Source organism: Schistocerca nitens, chromosome 5 (genome assembly GCF_023898315.1).
Source record: "Schistocerca nitens isolate TAMUIC-IGC-003100 chromosome 5, iqSchNite1.1, whole genome shotgun sequence".
NCBI classification, from domain to species: Eukaryota; Metazoa; Arthropoda; class Insecta; order Orthoptera; family Acrididae; genus Schistocerca; species Schistocerca nitens.
In genome coordinates, this window is record NC_064618.1 from 611,995,072 (window position 1) to 612,022,759 (window position 27,688).

General features: G+C 39.2%; 1 protein-coding gene across 1 annotated transcript in view; it reads left to right on the forward strand.

The window, feature by feature from the left end:
• The window catches only part of LOC126260612 (uncharacterized), a 469,680-nt gene that overhangs the window by 258,913 nt on the left and 183,079 nt on the right, over nt 1-27,688 (forward strand). The gene's annotated exons all lie outside the window — the stretch shown is intronic.

Genomic DNA, 27,688 nt, shown 5'->3' on the forward strand with positions numbered 1-27,688 from the left:
GACGGCTTGTATGTACCACCTGTAATGAATCCATAGACATCCCAGTCTATACTAGGTAGGTTGAAGTCGCCTCCGGCTAATATAGCATGTTCCGGGTACTTCTGCGATACAGAATGTAGACTCCCTTTGAATGATTCTAGAACTGTCATGGTGGAACCTGGTGGCCGGCAATAACACCCAGCAATTAACTTTATTTCCCCTAGCCCTGTTAAACGTGTCCAGATAACTTCACAATCACACTCTACTTCGACCTCGGAAGACACAATATTTTTGTCAACTGCAATGAAGACACCACCTCCTACGGTGTCTAATCTGTCTTTCCGATACACATTCCAACCCTCACTAAATATTTCAGAACTTCCTATCTCAGGGTTCAGCCAGGTCTCAGTCCCGAGAATAATTTGCGTGCCACACGCTTCTTGTAGGGCAGTAAATTCAGGAACTTTATTCCTAACACTCTGAAAATTTACTGCTAATATCTTGATAGCTGAAGTGTCTTTACACTGAGCGCGTCCTGATTTCCCTGCCTGCACGTCGACTGGTGAGTGTTCATCAGGACCCCTCGCACTACTGCCTAGCCTAAAAAACCCGCATGTGCACACCACATGTACTGTGCTGCCCGAGTAGCCGCTTCCTTTGTGTAGTGCACCCCTGAACTATCTAGGGGCGTCCTCCAATTCCCCACCCAATAGCGCAAGTCTAGAAATCTGCAGCCAAGACCGTCACAGAGGCGACGAAGCCTCTGGTTGAGACCCTCCACTCGGCTCCAAACCAAAGGACCCCAACCCACTCTGGGAACGATGCTGCAAATAGAGAGCTTTGCTTGCACCCCGCGTGCGAGGCCAGCGGTCTTCACCAAATCCGCCAGCCGCCTGTACGAACTGAGGATCGCCTCAGAACCCAAGCGACAGGCATCATTGGTGCCGACGTGAGCAACTACTTGCAGATGACTGCACCCTGTACACTTGATAGCCGCAGGCAAGGCCGCCTCCACATCTTTGATGAGGCCCCCCGGCAGACAAACCAAGTGCACGTTGGAATTCTTTCCATTCCTGTACGATATTTCCCTAAGGGGCTCCATCACCCGCCTAACGTTGGAGCTCCCAATAACCAGCAAGCCTTTGTCCCCGTGTGCCTGCTCGGGCCCTGTTGAAGGAGCGGCCACCTGCCCACTGAGAGGATGAACGGGCGAGGCCAGCCGACCAGCCTCCACATTGGCCCTCCACCTTGAGCAACGCGAACGCATTGCATTCCGCCACTCACCCTGAGGTGAGGGCGACCCCAACGCGCCGGGTACACTAGAAGGTGCCTCGGCTTCTGAGTCAGCGGACGCTGCAAGTGACACCTGGGGTGTCTCAAGCGACGCACTAGACCCTCCGCCATCACTGCACCTCGAGGCAGCAGCCTGAAGGTGGCTGACCGTGGCCAACAGCACGCTCAGCTGCTCGCGAACCGCTGCCAGTTCCTCCTGCGCCCGCACACAGTACGCACACACCCTATCCATCCTACTGCTAATATCTAACGACTCCACGAATTTATACTCTACAGCTATCGATAAGCAATATTACTCCTCTCAAATACGAGAAAATGTAAGGATTTTATTAATTAAATATGCAAGCGCACAAACACTCAGAAAGAAATTAAGAATCAAACTACAAAACAAATATGAAAGCTAAATATGCAACTCGCTACTGCACTGCTGCTGCACTGATACTTCACCAGCGGCTGCTCAAGGCCTCTTTAGGTTAGTTAGGTTTAAGTAGTTCTAAGTCTAGGGGACTGATGACCTCAGATCCCATAGTGCTCAGAGGCATTTAAACCATGAGTTTCAGGGACAGTTCCCACATTGTTGAATTGGACGCAGAGAAGATGCATCATGGCTGGCTCGTTTGGCAGACTTCATGCTTCTGGAGTTTTTCCTGGTGGGGATTCGTAAAAGACATTGTTTATAAAGACATTCCAACAACACCTGAAAATATGCGAGAGAGAATTGTCAGAGTGTGTGCTTCGATAAGTGCCGATGTGATAAGGAACACCACTAAGTCCAAGAGAAGAAGATTGCAACACTGCATTGATGCCATTGGTCATTACTTCGAATAACTTCTGTAAATGGACATTCATACTGCCTTCATGACCTTTGTTGATCTTCAAAGACCTTACTGTTACACATTGTTGGATTTGTCTCTATAGCTGCTATCAGAAATTAAGTACCAAACTATAGCATCCTATTTAAAAAACAAAGTTGACCTCCATATCTCTGATGCAACCCCACCTAGCAACAAAAAACCATCATATTATGGTGCCCGTTGTCCCATGCAACATTTGTCCCACATACTTTGCAGCTCCTATCATACTTTCGGAGTTATTCTTGGTGGCAATAGTTAGTGACTCACCTTGTGTATGTCTGCTCAAGCAACTCTTATCCTAAACACGATCTGTTTTTTTTTTTTTTTTTTTTTTTCCCTCTCCCAAGGGCACACAACAATGTCATTTGGCTGTACTTTCATTAAAATTACTGTACGAGTAAACTCTCCTTGTGTATTACCACGTCATTTCTCTGGTTTATCTTCTATCTGTTCTTATCGTTAGCAGTTAGAGCTGTCTTTGCTCTAGATGTTCCCAACATGTTGTTGGTACAATGCTTCTTTCATACATTAACATTACCAGTATCTCTAGCCTCTTGTCTAATGGGCATTCTCTCAGGCATGATTCCTTCATTTTCTTCTAAATCTTTCCAAGCAGGTTGGTAGCTGACAAATTCTCCGTCAGCATGCTGATTTACTATCTTATTTCCACACATTTTCTTGCAGCAGTCATCACCCATGGTTCTGCATGTGAATCGAAAACAATCTCTGCATGTATGTTGTTGACAAATAAACAGAATCACAATCACAATGACTATACTTTATCCTACATAACTCCTAATGGGAACACTATTGAATATAAAGACCACTAAAAGCAGTCGTTTGGTGATATAAAATTTCATTCTCCAACTTATCCAATTTATGACATGCCGCATTTAAGTCCTGTAACTGTCTTACCACATGTTTAACAGGCAAATTCAAAGTAAGTTACATTGTACTTGTTTCTTCTTGGTTGACAATGCAACTCACTAGATCTATATTCATGTTTGGAATTGTATTATTTGTTGTGTTTGTTGTAGTAATATAGAATATTTTGATTGTATCAGTATTTGACCACCATATCCTCTATATTCACTCAGAAATTTCAATTTGCCTGTACCACGAATAACGTCAGTGGGTGCACTACCACTGCATAACACTGCAAGATCTTCATCTTTTGGCGCTGCAAATAATCTCCCATTACTCCTTATTTGTGTCCAAAGACTTTCATTTAATATTACATACTTTTGAGAATAATCCTCGGGATCTTTGTATGAGGTTGTAACATCCTTGCTTCACACGTCTCGTGATCATATGTCGGCAGAAGTACAAATGTCTGCTTACACACTCTGTGATTTAGCTCTACTTGATCATTACTCAACTTTACAAATTGTCTTGTAGCATAGTCTATTAACAGTATTTGAGTTGCATTTTTAGCTGCAACAGGCAGAAGACGTGCTTTGTTGGTGCTGTACATTTTACTGATTTTGATAAACTTATGTTGCGGTGTTCTTCAATGGCACGCCAATATAGAAGTGTGTACAGAATCAACTAAATGAAAAATCGGTGCAATATGCATGTATACTTATGTATAAAAGCTGACTTAAGGAAATTTCCCTTGTGTGAGACCACATGTACAAGGTCATGTGCCTGTTTAAAGTTCTGGATCCATATATTTTACTGTTCACATCTCCTTTGCATAATTTTTCATTGCTTGTATCGGTGCCCATTTTGTTGTGTTGTGCTGTGAAATTTCAAACATTCACAAGTGCCACGATAAACTAGCAGTGTTATCGTCAATTGTAAGCTTAAAGTAAATTGTGCTGTTTAAATATTTTTGAGTACAGTAGGCCTGTTCTCGCTAGAACAATCATTCTCTAATTTCCTTGTACGATTATGCGAGAAATAGATTAGTTTGAGAATTTACGGATGCTTAGAAAACTATATTTTTTACATTACCACTACAAGGTGTTTTGGACACGTACTTTATTTCATAACAAATCACCATTCGTGATTCACAGTTCAGCCGAAGAATACATAACACCTGAATTTCATTGTATATCAACTACTTTTCTCTTAAAGAGTAGTAGTCGTTAATATTACCTGCATTTATTGTAAATTAACTTTTTCGAGTTTGCTAACAGCAATAATTAACATTAAAACATTTTAGGAAACAAGTTATTTTTACCACAGGTTTTTGTGCTGCCTTGATAGAAATCTCATTTTGTGCCTCTGCTTGAACTCTTATAGGGAATTAACAACCTCTTAGGCCAACAGATTAAGAGATAATCAGCAGGGTTAATTTAAAGTTATTTAATCACGGCCTTGTAATACATTTCACCAACCAAAATGCGGCCCCACTGCAATTGCTGTTCTCAAAGACAGGATGAGTTGGTTGACGTTCATAAGCAGCTGGAATTCACTCTGACTACTGTCTACTGATTGGCAGCTGCTGCGAATCAGTGTGTTGGAAGAGATCCTGAGAGTCGTGTGCTTGTCGTACCTGTACCAGATATACCTCAAGTACTATCCTATCCTGTGGATCTGATCACAAAGTACAGGATCTGTCATTAACCGTCCACTTGACTGCGAGTGGTGTGCCAGTTGTAGATCTAGGCTTCTGGCACGTGGTGGATGGGGACCAGGGAGGACACAGGCTGTTGAACTGATCTCCCTAATAAACAAGTTTGAGGTGCTGTCTTCCACTTAAACTGAAACTGAGCCACTGGGAGTCACTTCACCTGTTTTGAGGAAACTTCTTTTATCTGATGTCAGAAGACTGCAAATGCAAAAGGGTAGGGGTCTATTAATCGTCCGCAGTTCAAAAATAGGGCGAATGTTGGTACCCCTTAGGGAAATGGTAGCAGTGGACAGGAAAGGACGCCAAGTACGTGCAGTGTGTATGCCTGGGGCCCTCATTCAACACGTTGAAGAGGCTATTTCAGGAGCCATTGAGGGAACACAGGGTGCAATCAACTGCAGATCGTGGTGCACGTTGTAACAAATGATGCCTGTTGTCTGTGCTCCGAGGTTATACTTAGATCAATCCAGCAACTGGGAGAGGAGGTCGAGAAGACCAGCCTTACATGTGGAGTTTCAGTGAAGCTCATAATTTGCAGCATTGTCCCCAGAACTGATCGTCACCCATTAGTTCTGAGCTGAGTGAAAGAACTGAAACAAAGACTGAGATCATTCTTTGGCAATCTAGCCTCCGACTTCCTGGATATGCGCCATAGGTTTGAGGATTGTTGGGTCCCCCTAAATAGGCCAAGTGTGCACCACACATCAGAGGATACAGTTCAAGTATCTGACTGTGTGTAGGGTGCACACACGGAATTTTAGATTAGGCAACTCTCGACCCAATCCACATAACGCAACAAATGCCAGAGTTTGAAGCATTCATGAAAAGCACTGAAGCTCACATAATACTAGGTACAGAAAGCTGGTTGAACCCTGAAACTGAAAGCAGTGAGATTTTGGGGGGAAATTTAAGTGTATGTTGAAAAGATAGGCAAATGGGAAATGGAGGTGGTGTATATTTGTCGCAGTAGACAAAAAACTTACATCCACCAAAATAGAAATTGAAGCTGCGTGTGAGATTGTTTGGGCAAGACTCAGTAACTGTGGGCATAAAATGATAATTGGCTCCTTCTATCGCCCATCTGACTCGTCTCCTGATGTAACCAAAAACTTAGATAAAACCCCAGTTCATTGTTTATAAGTTCCCCAAACATACTGTATAATGATTGGTGGAGACTTTAATCTCCAACAATTAATTGGGAAAATTACAGTTTTGTTAGTGGTGGATGTGATAAGACATCGTGTGAAACATGGCAAAATGCCTTCTCTGAAAACTATCTAGAACAGGTAGTTAGGAACCCCACTTGTGATAGAGATACATTGGATGCAATGCCAACATTGACCTCTTTGAGGATGTCCACTTCAAAACTGGTATCAGTGACCATGACGTGGTTGTGGCAACAATGATTACGGATGTACAAAGGACAATTAAAACGAGCAGAAAGATGTGTGTTCAGTAAACTAGATAAAAAATCAATAGTGTCATACCTCAATGAAGAATTTGAAAGTGTCAGCACAGTTTCAGCAAGAGCTGAAATGCTTAACTCTGTTTTCAGGTGTTCCTTTACAAAGGAAAACCCAGAAGAATTGTCCCAGTTTAATCCTCATACCACAGAAAAGATGAATGAATTAACTATTAGTGTCAGTGGTGGTAAGAAACTGCTGAAATCATTAAATTGAACAAAGCTCCAAGGCCTGAGGCAATCCTTATCAGATTTTGCAGCTGAGTTAGCCCCTCTACTAACTATAATCCGTTGGAGATCCCTTGAACAAAGAACCATGCCCACTGTTTGGAAGAAAGCACAGGCAACAACCTTCAACAAGAAAAGTAGTAGAAGTGATCCACAAAACTACTGTCCAACATCTTTGACGTCACTTTGTTGTAGAATGTTAAAACATACTGTGAGCTCAATTATAATGAGATATCTTGAACAAATGACCTCCCCTTCATGCCAACCAGCATGGATTCCGAAAACATCAATCACGTGGAACCCAGCTTGTACTTTTTTTCACACGACATACTGAAAGCTTTTCATCAAGGCAGTCACATAGATGCAGTTTCTTGATTTCTGAAAAGCATTTGAGTCTGTACCGCACCTATGCTTATTGTCAAAACTACAATCATATGGGTATGAAGTGAAATTTGTGATTGGATTGAGGACTTTTTTTGTAGAGAGGACACAACATGTTGTCTTGGATGTAGAGTCATCGTTATATGTAGAAGTAACTACCCTAGGAAAGTGTGTTGAAACTTGTTGTTCATGCTATACATTAATGACCTTGCAAACCATATTAATAGTAAAACCAGGCTTTTTGCAGATGATGCAGTTATCTATAATGAAGTACTAATCGAAATAAGCTGCATAAATATTCAGTCAGATCTTGGTTTTGTTCCAGCATGGAGCAGAGATAGGCAACTTGCTCTGAATGCTCAGAAATGTAAAAGTTTGCACCTGAAAAAATATAGTACCATATGACTATAATGTCAATGAGTCACCATTGGAATCAACCAACTCTTATAAATAGCTGGGTGTAACACTTTTTAGGTATATGAAATGGAATGATCAGATAGGTTCTGTCGTGGGTAATGCAGGTGGTAGACTTTGGTTTGTTGGTGGAACACTGGGGAAGTGCAATTAGTCTTCAAAAGATATCACTTACAAATCACTCATGCTACCCATCCTGGAATATTGCTCAAGTGTGTGGGGCCCGTACCAGATAGGACTAACAGGGGATATTGGACATATGCAGACAAGGGCAGTACGAATGGTCCCAGGTTTGTTTAATCCATTTCTTTGTTGATAGTCCTTGGTGTCAACGTACTGCATTGTTATAGTGGCTGAAAAATGAGAAGTGGAAGTTCCCCCAATATTACAAAATTATATGGCCAGTTCACTGTTGGTAAATGTTGATAAGCATCATGCATGCAACATCAGCATATTGCTACAAAGTTTGCTGTTGAACATCAATGAGCAGTAAAAACCTAACCACACAGTTCACAGTTCTTGCAGAACAATATGGTACATGTGACACTATTTCTCAAATAAATTGAACAGACATTGTCATTAATTGTTCTAACACGTGGCATATTTGTGTTACACTTATTCCACAGTTAAATTGATGCATTGTTGTTAATTTAACCAACACATAATTCCCATCTGAAAATTGACCATGGACGACTGTCTCGGGACCAAAAATCGGTTGTTTATATATCTCCACAATAATAAGCACTGAGACTATACATTAATTTATGTTTAAGTTACAGAAATTACAATTAGAACATAACTAATTCAATTAACTGAATACATCGAAAAATTCCTCCTTTTTAACAGTTCCTTTTACCACAAAGGTTAGGCGGAATTATTTGTTTAAATAATGAAATTAACAGATATATTTATACAAACAACACTTTTGACTAACCTTGTAAGTATTTTGGAATTAATTAAGGGCTGGCTTTGCTGATATGTTTTCGAATAGAGCTAATAAATACTTTAAGAATCCTAGTAGTTCTTCTTTCAAAAGTTTATAATTAGTACAAAATTTATATTTGTTTATAAGTCAAAAATAGGATCTGTCACAAAACAATTCCTGATTTCACCCTATAACGAAAGATATAATTAGGAAATTAATTACATAGCACAGAATTAGACCTGGTGATATATTCCTGAAGACTGAGGGCCAACCTTTCTCTTTTATGGAATTGCATATTATACTCATGCATACTTGAAAAAAGAGACAGCATTGGTCGTATATTTTTTACTATTGCAAAATCGATTTTCTGTCACTGAGTGACCATCTTCAGTGCTATATTGTATAACTTAAATTGGGATGCACTGTTGTCACTAAGCTTACGGCTTACGGCGACAACAGTGCATCCCAATTTAAGTTATACAATATAGCACTGAAGACGGTCACTCAGTGACAGAAAATCGATTTTGCAATAGTAAAAAATATACGACCAATGCTGTCTCTTTTTTCAAGTATACCTGTTATCTGGTCGTAGTGCACAAGACAACATGGAGTCGCCAATCAATACTCATGCATGTTAATGGTAATTAGGCAAAAATGAAAATAAAATGAATTTCAGGAGGCAGATGGCAAAACAATAGAGAAAGTAAAGAGATCCTAGCTTGCTTCATCACACATGGGAGAGTGTCATAGAGATACTGAAGGAACTGAACTGGAAGACTCTTGAAGACAGATGTAATCCATCCCGAGAAAGTCTATATACGAAGTTTTGAGTGCCTGCTTTAAACGACGACTGTAGGAATGTACTACAACCCCTTACATATGACTCACAAAGGAATTGTGTGGATAAGATTAGGATGATTACTGCTTGCACAGAGGCATTCAATCAATCTTCTTCCCACACTCCATATATGAATGGAACAGGAAGAAACCCTAATAACTGGTACAAAGGGACATACCCTCTGCCCCACACCATATGCTGGTTTGCAGAGTATAGATGTAGATATTTCCCTCTCTGGGGCTGTATATTTAAATAAATGTTTCCTCGCATCTACTTCAACAGAAAGCGGCCAAATTTTATACATATCAAACCTGCTACTGTCTTCTAGGGAATATTTAATACATAACTTAAAATATTGCCAGTTACGAATACATCAGGATGAACTACTTTAAGCACTATATAATCTTTGTCCCCTGTAACTGCTATTGGGAATTTACCTTTAATGTCACGTTTTATCAACTCCAGATATTTAACTACTTCCACAGAATTCATTAGGTGTGGTTCCAAAATACTTTTCTGCACATTTAATTGTTCTTATTAGCAAATCATACTCCCATTCAAGCTCATTAAAGATGGATGTTAGTTGCTTATTCATGATTGTCAATATAACAGCTCTCTGTAGCCTTCTATCAGTGCTATTCTCAAACAGACTAAGCCTTCTCATTCATTGTGTAATCTGTTTGTTTCTTGCTGTGGAACTTCATGTCTGATTAAAACTTGTTAGTGTACCTTTTACTATAGTGACTTCTTCTCTAGTTAAACTTAACAGCATTTTTGTTCTTCTCTAACACATCAATTTTTATATGTCGTTCTACAAGACCAAGATATTGCTGTGTTCGATTTTATTGTTTGTTATAAAAGGCCTATTTCGCCATGATTGTCTTCTTCAAGTTATCTCTGGAAATTACATACCGTATTTACTCGAATCTAAGCTGCACCTGAAAAATGAGACTTGAAATCAAGGAAAAAAAATTTCCCGAATCTAAGCCGCACATGAAATTTGAGACTCGAAATTCAAGGGGGGAGAAAAATTTTAGGCCGCACCTCCAAATCGAAACAAAGTTGGTCCATTTTAATATGAGACACAATTTAGGTCGAATGAATGACATTACAGCTACAGTAGTTTGGTTCGAGTCATAAGCTTAGCAGTTAAGCTTTACCAGGTAGCCATTGCTATGCGTCAGGTACTCCGTCCGTATTTATACGGGTACCCTTCCTTTTTCACGTGCTTCATCTGGTTTGAATTGATTGCTTATTTTTCTTTGATCTCATAAGTGCCGTTCCCTTTGTTCTCTTTGTTATAGGTGTTGACGTCACTCTAAGCTGAAAATGCATTACTGTACTGTGTCATGCATTGTTCGTCGCATTCTGATAATGAGTGTTTACGGCCTGTCGCCGCTCGCGGCATGGCTTGCTTTTGTGCGCGCTACCACCGCTTACAATGGTGGGGGCAGGGGGAGAGTGAGGAATTGTCTCATTAGTAAAACAATGGCAAGAGACTGCTATTTGTTGTTACTTACACTGCTGCTTTCTTTGATAATGATCAACAAGAACCAAATAACAGACTGCGTATGATTGAAGATGTTCTGAACGAGAGTTTAGCGAAAATTTTTCTCCGTTTGAAAATCTTTGCAGACGCCTCTTTAGTACATAACATTCTGCACAGAAATTAGTCATCTTAGATTTAAAAATCTAGTCAATTGCAACGCTTCATTTCTGACTGTATCACTATTAGGCATAAGAATAATACGAATATAAACATGACATACTATGTATATTCTTCCACGTTTGCTGTTGTCTCACTCTAGTTTCGTAGTTTATTAGGCAGACAGGATTTAAATGAGATAGCAGCAAACACGAAAGAATACATGGCAAATTGTTTATATTCGTATTATTCTTAAGGTGAAGAGAATACTGCATGTGATTCACAATTCATAAAAGTTCCTATTAGCAACCATCTCTTCTCACAGGTAGGAAAAAATTCAGAAAGTAGAGTTGGCCATATTGACAAAAACCCCTAACAGTTTTGCCAGTCGGATTTTCGTAGTATATTGAATGCTACTACATTCGAACAATACGGAATTTGTATTTACTTCGTTTGATAATGTATGAAAATGCTGTGGTCGAAACTCGGGGCGGAGAAAAAAAGCTCGTCTTCCACCTCTTTTTTTTTTTAATTTATTTACTGACGCAGAGGTTTTGGTGCCAGTATTCATCTTTGCGCCTGCAAAGCAAGCCTGTGTAGCGCTACATATATTCGACGGCAGAAGTTAGTTGTGGCGGCACCTACCAACATTTTTCAGAACTTCCGCTTACTTTGCACTCAATTCTAAGCCACAGGTGGTTTTTTGGATTACAAAACCCGAAAAAAAAAGTGCGGCTTAGATTCGAGTAAATACGGTAGTTTGTCACAATATTTCAAAGTCTGAAGCAGATAATTTAATTTAAAAAAAGAATACATGGAAGGTGAGCCACTATGGGCTGCTCATACATATCAACCCACAGGTAGCACCAGACAGAGGTTTCCTGCGTTAGCAATTGCGGGCAGGTGAACATTATACCATGAGTGCCATGTAGTAGCCGTAAATATACGTAGGCTACTTAACATTTAAAATATAGACAGATGAATATTAAGATGAACATTATTTAGTACATGAACTGGCAGGAAATGTTTTATTTATGGATTCTTCTGTCGCTTCTTGATAGAACCCTTCCATATTGAGGGTTGAATAACAGTTAGGCGGTTTTTTCTTCTACTGATTTTTATTTGTACGAACTAGTTTTCAGCTCATTAGGCCATCTTCAGATAACTACTGGCTATTGTTTACAAGGAGAGTGTGTTCTTATGAAACAAACATTCTGGACTAAGCTGTTTGGACAACATGGTTGTGGAGTAACAGCGATTGATATAAAATTAACTTGGTATTTAGAAAACAGTCTTAATCACTTTTTTTTTTTTTTTTTTTTAAGTGCCGATCGGTTTCAGCCCATCGCAGGGGGTCATCTTCAGGGCGAACATACTGTGAAGTTACTATATATATCTTGGACAGAACTAATGACAACCATCTTATTACAGTGGATTGTCTAGGCTTAAAAATTGAAGTATAAATACAATTTGTGTTAAGTTTACAATTTAAAGAAATGATGTTCATTTTAAAAAACACTGTTATATAAATAAACATAAAAAAGTATGTGAAAAACTTCCCAATGTCAAACTTATAAAAGAACATTAGTAGGTTACCTTATCTTCATTTGTAATATACTATGGGGGAAGGAAAAACCAGGCATGAGGCAAATTCTTTACAGTCTCCTGTCACACCTTGGTAGACGTGACGCCACCAGCAGTCGACCAACGGGTAAAACATTATATTTACATAATCCACTCTTATAAGATGGTTGTCATTAGTTTTGTCTGAGATATATATTGTAATTTCACAGTATGTTCACAAAGTCAATACCACAAGTAAAGATCTTATGCAAGTGTGTTGTCTCGTAGTCCAGAATGTTTGGTTCATAAAAACACAAGCTCCTTGTAAACAATAGCCATTAGTTATCTGAAGATGGCCTAATAAGCCGAAAACTAGTTCATACAAATAAAAATCAGTAGAACAAAAAACCGCCTAAGTGTTGTTCAATCCCAATACGGAAATGTTTTGACAGCAGCAGACATGGCAACTTTTTGTCTATGTACAGTTTGAAGACAGAAAACTGATTAGCAGTACAAAAAAAGAAACAGTACTTACATGTCACATATAAAATAAATATCAAGCAATAAAGCTTTAGTCACAAATTTTTAAAGTAGAATGCATGGAAAGCAAGCTGCTACGGGCTGCTCGCATATGTTGAGCTACAGGCAGCATCAGACTGAGGTGCCCGCGTTAACAACTGCGGGCAGGTGAACGTTGCACCAAGAGTGCCCTCTAGTAGCAGCAAGTACAAACTGGCTACTTAACATTCAAATAAAGACAGACGGATATTATGATGAACATTATCCAGTACATGACATAAAAGGCAATATTTTGTTTGACAGCAGCAGACAAGGTAGCATTTTGTCTACATCAGAGCGTAGAAGTACAGTTTAAAGGATGAAAACACCATTATGGGAAATACAAAGAGGGCTGAATGACACAGCCTGTAGAAAAACAATATAACATGAAATGCAGCCAATATAAACTACTTAATAAATGAAAAATTATTAGTAGACTTAGATGGAAAAAACATTTTGGTAACGGCTTTATACTCTTGAAGAAGTATTTATTACGTAATTGTAGCTGTCATTGAGACATTGAGAATGAGGCTATCACTTCGAGAAAGATGTTTAAAAATTTCAAATTCTTCAAGAATATCTAACCTACGCCCTTTCTTCTCAGTGTCAAAATTTTGATATCGTGAACAGCTTTAGGAGTGTGACTGTAATGAAAATGTGATTGGCAAAGATGAACTTTGGGGTGCTAGTGCCATTTTTTCTTAAAAGATGTTCTTTATATCTGGTTGTATACACACATCCTGTTTTTCCTATATACAGGGTGTATATGACCCGGAACAACTGGGAAATCCAGGAAAAACCCAGGAATTTTTCATTGTTTCAGTTTTGAGTTAAATTTTTGTAACGTTGACTGGTAAGAACCAATACTCTAACAAAGAATATTACTGTATCTCGCCACTGCAGCAATAAAACACAAACGAGGAAAAAAACGAAAATAAAACTTGAGTTGCAAAGGAAATGCACCATATACAAGAACAAAACACAGCGCTCATACAAGCGTCTGCCAACAGCAAAATTTGTTAAAGGCTTTACGAAGACTGAAATGTTTCTTAACAACAAATTGCCTCCGATGAGCGTGAAGTCACAACTGTTTATGTTTAATTCATTTGAGCGGTTGCGAGCGAGCTCAGGCGCAAGTGCAGTTGAGTCGCATACGAGAAGTACCTTCTCCCGCTTCTGGCTACGGAACTGTGGCGGTTAGCTGTATAAGCGATTGCAGCAAGCAGCCAGATGCTATCCGGAAAAATCTTACTGGTGCACCTAAGCTGCCAGATTCACTTATGCGCAACAGGCCCGGAACTAGGTGGCAGAGGCAAACCGGCTATGCGCCCCAGGCGGCAGTTTCAGGGGGAGGGGTGCCAAATTCATATCATTGAGGAAGAAGACCTTGCTTCACAAAGCGCCTGGCATCCAGCGCACGTTGGTTTATCGATTACTTATATGATATTGAACGCATCCCTGTTTGAACATTTTTGATCAAATTCTAAGTTGATTTCTGAATGCGTGCGTTGTGTACGACACGTGAGTATCTGCCAGGGCAATCCCCGTCGCATCTAGAAAAAAAAATTTCCTGCAGACAAAAGGGGACGGGACTATACGAGCTGAGCGAATAAAGTCGAAAGGGTGAATGACAATCACTGTTTATGTGGTTGACTGGGTTTGCAAATGATGATCGTTGTTATAATTACTAGCGAATTCCATTAATTGAGACTCCCAGAGTGGAAATAAACGACTAACAGGAATAACAGGCAACAAAGATTACCCTATTTACTTGAATCTAAGCCTCACTCGAATCTAAGCCGCACCTGAAAAATGAGACTCGAAATCAAGGGAAAAAAATTTTCCCGAATCTAAGCCGCACCTGAAAAATGAGACTCGAAATCAAGGGAAAAAAATTTTCCCGAATCTAAGCCGCACATGAAATTTGAGACTCGAAATTCAAGGGGAGAGAAAAGTTTTAGGCCGCACCTCCAAATCGAAACAAAGTTGGTCCATTGTAATATGAGACACAATTTAGGTCGAATGAATGACATTACAGCTACAGTAGTTTGGTTCGAGTCGTAAGCTTAGCAGTTAAGCTTTACCAGGTAGCCATTGCTATGCGTCAGGTACTCCGTCCGTATTTATATAGGTACCCTTCCTTTTTCACGTGCTCCGTCTGGTTTGCATTGATTGCACATTTTTCTTTGATCTGATAAGTGCCGTTCTCTTTGTTATAGGTGTTTACGTCACTCTAAGCTGAAAATGCATTATTGTACTGTCATGCATTGTTATGTCGCATTCTGGTAATGAGTGTTTACGACCTGTCATCGCTCGTGGCATGGCTTGCTTTTGTGCACGCTACCACCGCTTACAATTAAAAAAAAAGAGAGGAATCGTCTCATTAGCGAAACAATGGCAAGAGACTGTTATCTGTTGTTACTTACACTGCTGCTTTCTTTGATGATCATCAACAAGAACCAAATAATAGACTGCATATGATAGAATATGTTCTGAACTAGAGCTTAGCAAAAATTTTTCTCCGTTTGAAAATCTTTGCAGACACATCTTTAATACATTATATTCTGCACAGAAATTAGTCATCTGAGATTTAAAAATCTAGTCAATTGTAATGCTTCATTTCTGACTGTATCACTTTTAGGCATAAGAATAATACGAATATAAAAATGACATGATATGTATATTCTTCCGCTTTTTCTGTTGTCTCACTCTAGTTTCTTAGTTTATTAGGCTGGCAGGATTTAAATGAGATAGCAGCAAACACGAAAAAATACATGGCAAAATGTTTATATTCGTATTATTCTTATGGTGAAGAGAATACTGCATGTGATTCACAATTCATAAAAGTTCCTATTAGCAACCATCTCTTCTCACAGGTAGGAAAAAATTCAGAGCGTAGTTGGCCATATTGACGAACATCCCAAACCGTTTTGCCAGTCGGATTTTCGTAGTACATTGAAGTGCTGCTACATTCGAAGATGAACAATAAAGAATTTGTATTGCTTCGTTGGATAATGTATGAAAATGCAGTGGTCGAAACTCGGGGCGGAGAAAGAAGCTCCTCTTCCACCTTTTTTTAAATTTATTTACTGACGCAGAGGTTTTGGCGCCAGTATTTATCTTTGTGCCTGCAAAGCATGCCTGTGTAGCGCTACATAGTACATATATTTGACGGCAGAACTTCCGCTTAATTTGTACTCGATTCTAAGCCTCAGGCGGTTTTTTGGATTGCAAAAATCGGAAAAAGTGCGGCTTAGATTCTAGTAAATACGGTACGTATTGTCTTCTCCATGTATCCAAGAAAATGAATTTTTGACAAAATTTTTGGCCAGATCGCTACACCACTAAGGGACAGCTATACAGCCCCCACTAGCATCCGCTAAAGTTCTATTCTGGGAGTATCGCAACGCATTGTACGAACACGTGATAACGCCCAACCGGAAAATAAATGTGGGTAACTAAACCGGTGATTGTGGCAGGGTTAGTGAAGTTGATCAGAGAATAAATTTTGACACTGGCAGGAATAGTTACAGAATTAGTGATGACAAGATTGTTTGTTAGAACGAGGAAGGAGAAGAAACAGGGGCTCACACAAATTATGGAAGCATATGACGATTTAAATTTATATAAAAATTTCGTACTACTACTTTTCGATCTTGTGCTTCAGAAGCTAGGGAGTATGAATGAAATGTGAAACTATTTCCTAACATAAGATGTTTTGCTTTTAGTAGGCCTAATAGGCATTTGATATTGGTACGTCTTGAATTATATTCTGTAGTGTTATAAAAATGACCATTTGTGCCAAAACAGTCTCGTTTATTTGGTGTGTTTTACAGCAGCTGCTGTATTTGGCAGGCCTGTTTCATATTATCTGGCACACAGTGACAAAATACACGTAAGCAGCTCGAGAAACCACACCAGTCTTGGTACTATTTGTATTAACAACAGCTTTTCTAGTATTAGACGACGACATTTCGTTTTTTCATGTAACAAAACGTTGACGAACTTTGATCAGGTAACAGATTCTTTCCCAAAAATGAAAATATGCCATATAAAGCTGTGGCAAGATTAGAGAGAAAAAAGCTAGGACTTATGGATTGAAGAAATGTGTACTGCCTTACTTGTCTCTTGTCTTTACTCGTTTTATGTATCCTATATTTAATTTTATGTCACACAAAACAGCAAGTTATTAGCTAATAGGCAGTAAAGACCCCAATTTTTCTGAAGAGTTCTTGTTCTGGAATTTTTTTTAAAGAGGGGCAGGATGTCAAACCGGCCGACTGGGAGCAGGAGAGGCACCACAGGACATTTTAGCTTCCACTGGCCTGAATATAGTTTGATGGCACCCGTTACAAAATATTACATGTTTGAATTCCACAGAACAAAATACAGAGACGTGCAATGGAAGAATGCTGTGTGAAGAGGTGTGGCACTGCAGTTAGACACACTTAAGACCAAATAACATGTCTTACGTTCCCTCGAACATATATGTTTCATGTATCAGGCTCCTCAGAAAGACGTGCGCTACAAAATGAAGATATTTTTGAAAAATGATTTTTTAAATTTTAGGCGTCCTACCTCAAACGCTTGAGGTAGCGGGAGTGCCACTATTTAATATAGCCCCGGTCCGGAAATATCGTAGATCTGACCATGATGCACAGAGCAGTCTGAGTTGTAGTGGGGAGGTCTTAGTATCCACATGACCCGTGTTTACGTGAAGTGATTTAGCTGTTTCTTCTTCGTTTATTGCTCTCACGTCAAATGAAAACAAAACGGATTTCTGTGGCCGGGAACTATCAAGTGAATTAAAATAGATGCTCATAATTACGGAAGGCTAAGATATGTTATTAGTTACAGATTTTATTTAGTTTCCACCTTTCTGACAGGCAAGCGTTAATCGCCTTGCAGAACAATGAAGTTATTTTTGTCAGTTTGTCAAAGAAATTTGACTTTCATTAATCTTTTGCGCTGAGGCAGTCAATTTATTTGAAACGAAGTGTTTAATTCCACACATTGGCTAGTTTCAACTGTTTGCTGCATTTCAAGTTCACGTTCTCATCTTCTAGCACGTATGGTTATTATGCCATAATAAAGAACCAAACATCAGATAATACGGTACTGGTACTCCAAGAATATTTACATCTGAATCTGGACATACAAATGTGCACTTTAAGCCGAATTATGCATTTTAATACGGTTCACAAAATTCCCATTCCTCTAATGTCTTATGACATAATGTAAGATCTTGTAATGTTTTACACGTGCGAATGTACGGGCTTCCTGCATCATCGTAGCTGTGCAAGCGCGGTGATGCCTGTCATCTGGCGCAACTGCTGAAACGAATATATTTCTAACAGGCCGCGGGAAAATATTCCGAATGGTTGTTTGAGAAGCGTACCTTTCAAGTAAAGTAAATTTCCTTTTACACAAGATGAACTCTGTGCGTGCGCGAATGTCCGATGAATTTCTTAAATCACAGAGTGTTTGACTCTCCCTCAAAAATCAAATCTTTGAGGACGCCCATTTAGAATATTTTTGAGCCCAGAAGATCGGACATTTATGTCTGTCAAAAATTTTACTGGCGCATTTTTGTGATGTATCTTAAAGTGTAACACGCACAGATACCAATATTATACGTAAAAGCTTTTCTTTTGTTGTAGCGACACTATGTATATCAATTTAAACCATTACGTTTTCCTATTTGTGTGCTCCCGCTGCTTGACTGTGATGTTGCTATTCGCTGACTACATCACGTGTCCCATGCTCTGAATATCCGCTGTCATCGGCTAGCAAGATAGCTTGACATGAGCTACGACTGGCTTACAAAAGCGCATCACAATCTCAATTTCAATCCTTCGGAAAGAAACATGCGGTGTTTGGTGGAATTCGAATTTATACTTCTGTAATACGAAAATATGCAGTGTACATGTTGCTGCACATCAGACATCTTTCCAAAACATGTTTTTTTTATCCCTGCGTTTCGTTTTCTAAAGTGCCGGGAAATTCTGCACAGGTGTATAAAATCACAACCATTGAAAGGATTGATAAATTTTACAGTTCCAAGGAAAAGTATACTGTTACTTAACACAGAAAATGCTTATTTTCATTCGGGAGAAAGTATATTTTTAACCGGGAAATCCGGGAATTTTTTTTCCTTGTCCACGTAGACACCCTGATGAAGGTTTTTGACGATTTCCCGATGTTGTTTTATTCTTAAACACGAGCTTTACAGTGGTTATTTTTAATCTTGGTAATGTGAGCTCTGACATGTTTGTAAACATCTCGTGTTTTGAAAGATAATTAGAATAAAAAAAAATTTATTTAATGTTAGTGTTTCAAATCAATCTGTCCCTTTAGAATTTCTTGAGGGTAATTTTGTGTGCATGAATATATTTCAATCTCTTAATGCATATTCGTTAGTGGTCCTTTTTGTGCAATGTTGAAAACCTGAAAAGCCCATTCTGTATTGTCCAGTATGTATTGTTCTGTCTTCAAGAGGTTTAATAATAAAACAACATTGGGAAATTGCCATAAACTTCGCACACTACAACACTACTTGGCATAATCAATTCCAAAAGAACAGCAGGATTAAATTACATACAAGGATTGAACAACATAAACACGCATTATACAAGCAAAACAATACAGTCAGTAAGAACAGAGATATGACCTACAGAATACCATTTAAACAAAGAGCCTGTAACCATAAATCATCACTGATTCAACTGTCAATCCAGCTGTAAGTAACATCATTGTGAAATAAACTTTGATAATCCAACAACTTCATAAATAACTGCCTCAGCAAAAGTTTGACACCTATTACAGCTCCACCACCATCATAGGAGCAGACTTATACAGTAATGTAACAGCAACAGAGACATCAATGTCACATGGATTTCAAGATCACTTGATGTACGTAGTAAACAATAATTTTATAGTATGCTAAATTATCTATTTCAGAATTTGAAATATTGTACCAAACTATGTACTTTCCATAGATAAGCTTAAGATGGCAATCACGCCAAAATAGCGCTGTTGTAATTAACATTCCAATCGAACACAGCATCATCTTGATCTCTCATCAATTTTTGCCTTAAAATGAGTCACCTTCATCTAGATTTCCAAATAACACCTGAAGGTATGAAAGCCAAACAAAGCCAACAAAATTCAGTACTTCACGTTTTGTTGTACTTCTTTCACGTTGAGCTGACTGTCCAATTAAGCTTCAGTGCATTTTTACCTGTGTGCCATTGTAGTGCCTATTTCACATTTGTGCATTCTAAGGCCTTTATGTTAAATAGAGTGAGGGTTCTCCGACAGAAGTCTACAGCTATGGTCGCTAGTACTTCGGAGTTTTCAAATTTATTTTGTAATTCTAGTAAACTACAATAACTTGTGATTCTCTCTGTTACACTGTAAAGACCAGCTTTTCCCATGTTTTCATAATATAATCCTGGAGATGACTGGAATTTCGTAGGTTGTAGATCCAGATGATGTGCCACTGTTTGGATGAAGTAATCCCGAATGCCAGCAGAGTGATTCCCACTATGACATGTGTTGCCATCTTGTAATTAAAAGAACTCTTTCAGGAGATTGCTGTGTACTGTCAGATACTTATTCTCTCTTACATGTATGACCACATTTGGTTCTTTAATTTCTTTTACAAGATATGGACTTCACCATTGACTGTCTAATTTCTTTGATCTTCCCCTGTGTACACTTTCATCAAACAAGAAAACTTTATCTCCTGGTCGGAACTCTTTTTAGATGTTGGGTTCTATGATAATAAACTTCGTACTCCAATTTAGTTTGAGCATTAAGAGTTCATGCACATTGGTGAAAAGCTCCCATTCTCTTTTTTAACTTTGTAAAATTCCTGATATATTACATGCTCACCTTTGTCAGTTAGTTCGTGCTCAGTCTACAAAGTGTCTGAGCATTACAGTTAAAAGTTCTGTATGTTCTTACTAACGTTCCATTACTCTGCAGGTGGTAGCAAGTGGTTTGGATTTTCTCTATATGCAGTCGTTTGCATACTCTTCACATTGTTTCACTGATAAAGTTACTACCCATATCACTCAGTAGCATTGATGGTATGCCAGATGTTAAAATAATCTTTTCCACTAGTGTTTGTGCTACCATTGTTTGTCTGTGGTTTCTGCAACGAGAAATTTTGTCAGTCCATCCTGAAAGGTAAGGATGTGTTTGATGTCTTTATCTGTGGAACACAGTGGACCAATAATATCTGCATCACATCTTTCAAAGGCATGCTCAGGGGTTGTCGTTATTTCCTCTGACATTTTAGTTTTATTCCCTGTGATTTTATTCATTTGACAGCTTTCACATTGGCTAGTAAACTTTTCTGTATTGGCTTTCATACCTTCAGATGTCCAATATTTCCTTATTCTGTTGTAAGTCCTCCCTGTTCCCTGATGACCACCAGTTGGTGAATCATGGAACCACTTCAGCTAACTCTCTTTTCTTCCAAATTCAAACAAACAGCTGGTTCCTGCTGACTGTGGTCCCTGTTATAGCCTGTGTATCATCCTCTCCCTCATGGCCTGGGTTACTGACCTCGCTTCGTTACCCTTCTCCAGAAGGGCTACTAGTATCGCCACTTGCGACCTCAGGGACAGATCTTAAACTTCTACTCCCTGCAGCTGTCTTGGCTGTCTCGATAATCTTTCTCAAGTCTTTACTGTCTTCAGTTCCAATACTAGCTGTCCACAGGTTTCCAATTGTAGAGGGAGCATCTGCGACCCCGATTTCACGTGGTCACTTTTATATAGAATTTGATAATCTTATTCTTCTAGTTTTAGTCTAAATTTCAATGATGTTGACGATGGATCCAAAATGCTGCTTACCTACATCAGTAGTTCATGATCCATACATACTATGAAATTTTGGCCAAACAGATCTGCTCGGAAACATTTAACTAACTGTATAACATATGGCTAATACTTCCCTCTCTATTCCGTCACTGCTCATTTTTCCTTGGCTTAAAACTGCGCCGATTAAGCTCCTTGACTAAAATCAGGATACTGCAGTGTTGAAGTTTTTCCTCCAGCTGTTGAAATGCTTCTTCCTGTTTCATTCCCCAGCTGTATGCCACTTTGTTCAACAGGTCATATAGGTTTTTCACAATTTTACTATAATTGCTTATTAAACAATGATAGTATCTGCTTAGGCTCAGAAATGCTTTTAATTGTGTACTAGTCTTTGGCTGTGGATACTGTTTCACTGCCTTGATCGTCCTTGGAACAAGCTTTAACCTTTCTGTTGTAAGAACATGCTCCAAAAATGCAACCTCTTTATGCAAGAATTCACATTTATCTACTTACAGTTTTAAATTATAGTATTTAAGCCTAAGACCGTCTCAAGTGTCTGTTTATGCTCTTCTAATGAGGAGTCAAATATTACCACATCATGTAGGTAAATAAATACCTTTCGTCCTTGCAATCGCTTCAGAACTGAATTCATTAATTTTTTAACTGTAATTTTTTAATGGCATTCTTTTGTACTTATAATTCCCATACACCGAGGTGACAAAGGTCATGGGATACCTCCTAATATCATATTGGAGTTCCTTTTCCCCAGTTTAGTGCAACAACTTGATGTGGCATGGACTCGCAGGGTGTATACGACCCGGGAGATCCGGGAAAAACCCGGGAATTTTTTCATCCGGGAGAAAACCGGGAAAAACCCGGGATATTTTTAATATTCCGGGAATTTTTCATTGTTCGAGTTTTTGTAATTTTGACTGGAAGAACCGATACTCTAACAAAGGATATTACTGTATCCCACTACTGCAGAATAATACTCAACAATAAAACATAAACGAGAGGAAAAAAAAAACCAAAATAACTTAAATTGCAAAGGAAATGCGCCATATACGAAAACGACACACAGTGCTCATGCAGGCGTCTGCCAATTGTAAATGTGTCAAAGGCTTTAGGAAGACTATGCAGTGCTTCATAACAACAAATTGCCTCCAATGAGAGTGAAGTTGCAACTGTTTACATTCAATTTGTTTTAGCAGTTACGCGCGGGCTCATGCGCATGCGCTGTTGAGTCATGTTTGAGTAGTAGATTCTCTCATTTCTGGCTACAGGAATATGGCTGTTGGCTGTGCAAACAGTCGCAGCAAGCAGCTAGATGCTACCAGGAAAAGGGGGCGCTAAATTCATATTCTTCAGGGAAAAAAAACTTGTTTGGCAAAGCGCCTAGCATCCAGCGCACGTTTGTCTATCGATTATTCATATGATTTTGAAACGCTTCCCTGTTGGTTTTTGAACACATTTTAAGTTGATTTCTGAATGAATCATAAGTTGACTTTTGAATGCCTGCATAGCGTACGTGATGTCTCTGTCAGGAGAATCCTCGTCGCATCTAGAAATAAACTTTCCGCAGACAAAAGGGGGCGGGGCAATACGAGCTGAGGAGGTAAAGCCGAACGGATGAATGCCAATCGCTGTCTGATTATGTGGTTGATTGGGTTTGCAAATGATCAGAATTGTTATAATTATTAGCGAAATCCTTGGATTGAGATTACCAGAATGGAAATAAACGACTAACAGGAATAACAAGTGAGAAAGATTACGTATTATCTTCTCGGTGTATCCAAGAAAATGAAATTTTGACAGAAAATTTTTGGCTAGATCGCTACACTAGTAAGGACCAGTTGTACAGTCCCCAGCTAGCAGACGCGTAAGTTCTATTCTGGAAGCAACGCGGAAAACGTGTTGTTTGAACACGTAATAACGCCTAACCGGAAAATAATCGCGGGATAACTAAACCTGTGATTCTGACATGGTTAGTGAAGTTAATCGGCAAACAAATATTGACAATGGCAGCAATAGCTACAGAATTGGTGATGACAAGATTGTTAGAACGAGGGAGGAGAAGAAACGGGGACATCACACAAATTATGGAAGAATAAGACGATTCCAAATTTATATAAAAATTTCGTAATACTACTTTTCGATCTCATGCTTGAAGCTGGTGCGTATGAATGAAATGTGAAACTATTTCCTAACATAAAGCTTTTTGCTTGTAGTGGGCCTAATAGGCACTTGATATTGGTATTTCGTGGATTATATTCTGTCGTGTTATAAAAATGGCCATTTGTGCCAAAACAGTCTCGTTTATTTGGCGTGTTACAAAATTGCTGCCATATTAGAAAGGCCTATTTTGTTTTATCTAGCAGACAGTGACAAAACAGACGTAATCAGATCGAGAAACCACACTAGTCTTGTGTATTATTTGTATTAACAACTTTTTCAGTATTAGATAACGACATTTCGATTTTTCATGTAGCAAAACGTTTGACGAACTTTGATGAGGTAATAGATTCTTTCGCAGAAAGGAAAGCACGCCATGTAAAGCTGTAGCACGATTAGATAGAAAAAATTCTAGGAACTAAGGTTTGAAGAAATGTATAATTTCTTGCTTATCTCTTGTCAGTATTGGTTTTATATGTCCTATATTTAATTTTATGTTACACAAAACAGCAAGTTATTAACTAATAGGCAATAAAGATTTCAGATTTCGTGAAGAGCTCTTGTTCTCTCGATTACAAATAATTCCATCCGCTATTAATTGCTACAAATTTTTTAAGATGGGCAGGCTGTCAAACCGGCCGACTGGGAGCAGGAGAGGCACCACAGAACATTTCAATTTCCACTCGCCTGAATATAGTTTGGACGTGCGGTAGAAAAATGCTTTATGAAGAGGCGTGGCACTGCACTTTGGTATACTTAAGACCAAATAATGTGTCTTACATTTCCTTGAATACGTATGTTTTATGTTTCAGACTTTTCAGAAATATGTGCGCTACAAGATGAACATATTTTGAATTTTTTTTTTTAACTCTGTTCGCAAATGTCGTAGATCCGGGGCTGATACGCAGAGTAGTCTTAGTTATAGTGGGTAGTCTCCACATGACCCTTGTTTACATTTAGTGATTTTGTTGTTTCCCCTTTGTTTACTCTCACATCAAATGAAAACAAACCGGATATCTGTTGCCGGGAGCTATCAAGTGAATTAAAACACATTCACATAATTACGGAAGGCTTAAATGTGTCATTAGTTTCAGATTTTATTTTATTCCACCTTTCTGACAGTCAAGCATTAATCGCCTTGCGGAACAATGAAGTTATTTTTGTCTGTCTGCTAAAGAAATTTGACTTCTGTTAACCTTTTCCGCAGAGGCAGTCAATGTATTTGAAACGAAATGTTTAATTACACAGTACTGGCTAGTTTAAACTGTTAGCTGCATTTCAAGTGCACTTTTTCAATTTCTAGCACATATGGCATTATGTCATAATAAAGAACCAAACATGATATAATACGGTACTGGTTCTCCAAGAAAATTTACATCCCGAAAACCTCACTGAAAAGCTTAATATCAGGTCGAGGTCTATTTCATTGGGAATCAGGACATACGAATGTGCACTTTAAGTATGCACTTTAAATGTGCACGTTTTAATATTGTTCACGAAATTCCGATGCTCTTGCAGTATCCTCTGATGTCTTGTTTCTTTTATGACATAATGTATGATCTTTCAATGCTTTACACGTACGTACATACGGGCTTCCTACGTCATGATACCTACCCAAGCGCGGTGTCGCCTGTTATCTGCGCTTTCGGGCAACTACTGAAACGAACCTATTTCTAACAGGTTGCAGGAAAATATTGCGAATAGTGGTTTGAAAAGCGTTACTTTCAAAGTAAATATCCTTTTACATAAGTTGAACTATGTGCAAGAATGTACCTTGAATTTATTAAATCACAGAGTGTTTGACTCTCATTTAATAATCAACTCTTTGATGACGCGCCATTTAGAAGAATTTCGAACCCTGAAGATCAGACATTTATGTCATTATTAAAAATTTTACTGGCACAAAAAATGGCTCTGAGCACTATGGGACTTAACATCTGAGGTCATCAGTCCACTAGAACTTAGAACTACTTAAACCTAACCAACCTAAGGACGTCACACACATCCATGCCCGAGGCAGGATTCGAACCTGCGACAGTAGCGGTTGCGCGGTTCCAGACTGATGCGCCTAGAACCGCTCGGCCACTCCAGCTGGCTTACTGGCACATTTGTGTGATATATCTTAAAGTGTAACACGCGCAAAAAAGATCAACAGTATATGCGGAAGCTTAGCTTCTCTTGCAGCTTGAGAACAATATTGTATGCGAAAACTTTGCTTTTCTTGTAGCAACACTGTGTATATTAATTTAAACTATTAACTTTCCCTTTTTGTGTGTTCATGCTACTTAACAGTGATGTTGCTGTTGGCTGACTACATCACGTGTCCTATGATCGGAATATCCGCTGTCATCGGCTGGCGAGATCACGTGACATGAGCTACAAACGGCCTACAAAAGCGCATCGAAATATCGATTTCAATTATTCAGAAAGCAACATGCGGTGTTCGGTGGAATTTCAGTGCATACTTTCGTTATACGAAAATACACAGCGTACATGTTGCTGCACATCAAAGATGTTTCCAAAACGTGTCTTTTTCCCTGAGTTTCGTTTTCTAAAGTGCTGGGAAATTGTACCCCTCTGTATATGACCATAACCATTCAAAGGATTGATAAGGGAAAATATACTGTCACCCGGGATAAAGTGTTTTTTAACCGGGAAATCCAGGAAAAATCCGGGAATTTTTTTCCTTGTCCACGTATACACCCTGACTCAACAAGTTGTTGGAAGTCCCCTGCAGAAATATTGAGCCCCTTTAGAGCTGTCCCTAATGGTGAAAGCGTAGTCAGAGCAGGATGATGTACACAAACTGACCTCCTGATTATGACCCATAAATGATTGATGGAATTTGTGTCAGGCGAACTGGGTGGCCAAATCATTTGCTCGAATAGTCCAGAACGTTCTTAAACCAATTGTGGACAATTGTGGCCTGGTGACATGACATTGTTTGAGACCATGAACATGGTTGCTACAAGTTCTGGAAATCAGGGAATTTCAAAAGTGTCAGGGAAATTTGGAAAAAAAAACCTGGAAAAGTCTTGTTTTTGTCTCAGTAGATAAAATGGTTTGTTTCATGGGATGTCGTGCATCGTCGCTGGCTGGATGCATCTGTAACGTGTGCCGCATTGCTACTCCCTCATTCTTACTGCTTCTCCCCTTCCTACCACTCCCATCAGATTGCAGTCAGTGCCACCACCACTTCTTGCCGCTAGCCTGGCAGCTACCAAGAGAGGTAGGGAGGTGTGAGGAGTGTTTTTTTTTTTTTTTGTATTTATTTATTTTAATCTGATTCCTAGATATTGTTGACGCAGCGGCCGGAGACAGCAGTCGTGTGTATGAGTTTTGTATGAGTAATTGCATGAATGTGTGTATGCTCTCGTTTTCTGACAAAGGCTATGGCCGAAAATTTAGGTGTGAGAGTGTGATTGTCTTTTGTATGTGCCTGTCTGCGGCTCAGCGAACACCTTTATTGCGAGTTGTCACCTATCCTCATTAATATTGAGTCTCAGTTTATTTGAGCAAGTTATCTGTTGCATGGATTGATCACGGTGGTCTCATTTCATGAACATGCTGTCTGTGGTATGTGAATAGCTGGCCACACGAGTCCCTTCCCACAATGGGCCAAAACCAAGGGCCATTTCCACAGGTATTTCTGGCGGGTCAGGCATGCCGATCTGAAGCCGATCATTTCCCAGTAATGTGCGAGCCCTGCCCATCGGCTCTAGTCTCACCGTTCTGCTTGCAGGCCAGGTCTGTTTGCATGTGGCATAATGTGGTGGATTTTTTATGATTCATCCATGGACCCAGGACCGAGGTGCTCCTCAGAAGGCCAGAGACCATGAGCGAAGGATTTCAGGAATTGCGATTGTCTCACTGCAAGGACATTGTACAGTGCGGTGTTTTATAGATATTTTATGTATTGTAGTACATTTTCGCACTTTAAAAGTGGTTTATGTATTAGAACGTATGGACG